We start from the raw sequence: 1,551 nt of genomic DNA, 5'->3' as shown, positions 1-1,551 counted from the left end.
CACCGGTCGGCCCCACCCCAGGGCCCTGGCCCTCTCCGTGCCCTTCTCGCCCCGAGGCTGTCCCCTCCTCCGAGGGGCCCTTGATTCTGAGGCTGGGTGGAGCGCCCTTCGTTCTCCACACTCCGTTCCGCCCTTTTCCATGCGCCATCACCTCGTGAAGTCCCCGTCCCACCTTTAACCACCCCCCACCACCTCGCAGGCCCGACGGCGAGGTCACCCCGCACGGGACAGCCGGCGCGGGGTCCACCCGAGCCCCACTGCCTGGCCACGGAGCCCTGGTCCACTTGGACGCGAGGTTTCTGCTCCCGCCGCGGGGTGGGTTGGTGCCTGTGGAAGCCACGCGGGCGGGGGACAGACAGGGCCGGCTGAGGGCAGGGCTCCGGGGTTAGGGTACAGGGGGACGGGGCGGTTCACAGGAGGTTATCGCATTTTAAACCCCTGCACTGAGGCGTTCCCGAGGTGGGCAGGGCCTTGGGGCAGGTGGAACCGTCCCAGAAGAACCAGATGAAGACGTTACTAAGCCAAAGGGCACGGCCGCCCACAGATTCAGCGCATTCGGCGCGCATTTTCTGTCCAGGGAGTTAGCAAGGTGGAAATTAAATAGCCGCCATCCTGACGAGCACCTGTCTTAACAAGTGTGGTTTCTTAGGTTGGGCCATTAATTCCCAGGTAGGCCGGAGCTGCACCTGCATTCTCACCGTCCCAGGACTTTTATTTACCTGGGACTGGGGCCTCGTGGATGTTCAGGTAATCAAGGCTTTCAGAACAGTGCTGGCCTGTGCAGCAAATCCCCTAGTTAGTGGTGGAGTGTTTGTTTAGCAATGGAGTGCATGTACTTTACTGAGAATATTTAAACTCGCAAGTAACATTTTCAAGCAGAATGAAACAGTATCAGCAGGAAAAGGGACTCGAAGAGGGAATGGGAAGAGGGAATGGGAAGAGGGAATGGAAAGGCTTTTACATTGAGGAAATCCATTTTCAAGGCAGACAAATTGGAAATTGGAGAGAAGCGAAAAACCCAAATTTTAATGGAATTGCAACTCCACCCACCCTGAGCTGGCCACAGCCAGCAACTCGTGTGTGTTCTGAACTATTTGTACTTTTTAAATTGGGACATATTGTACAAAGGTCTTGGAACTCTGCTCTCAATCTATGACAAATAGATTGCTGTCAAAACTTGTAGGGCACACGGTGACCATGCCAAAGTTTATTGCAAATTCCTTATTAGACTCTTGGATGATGCCCAGCTTGTCAGCCTTAAAAAAAAAAACGGGTCGAACAGCCTTCTGTGTGCAAGCATGGGCCTCTGTGAGTTTGTCTCTTTAGGCCGACGTCCCAGAGGTGGCGTTTCTGAGATAGTGTGTAAAGCCTGTAGACTGCATCTTATCTAAAATGCCCTGCTGACGATCCGAGCCTAGACTCTAGATTCCTCATCAGGTGTTTGAGAACACCTTGAGTCGTTTGTCTAGAACAGAGATTCTTAACCTCCTGCCAAAGGGCCCCAGAATTCAGGGATCTGCAAAACTGCACAGAGAAACAGTGCCTCTAGGG

Source organism: Pteropus vampyrus, unplaced genomic scaffold (genome assembly GCF_000151845.1).
Source record: "Pteropus vampyrus isolate Shadow unplaced genomic scaffold, Pvam_2.0 Scaffold309, whole genome shotgun sequence".
In the NCBI taxonomy this organism is placed as follows: domain Eukaryota; kingdom Metazoa; phylum Chordata; class Mammalia; order Chiroptera; family Pteropodidae; genus Pteropus; species Pteropus vampyrus.
Note: the sequence above shows the minus strand (reverse complement) of the source record.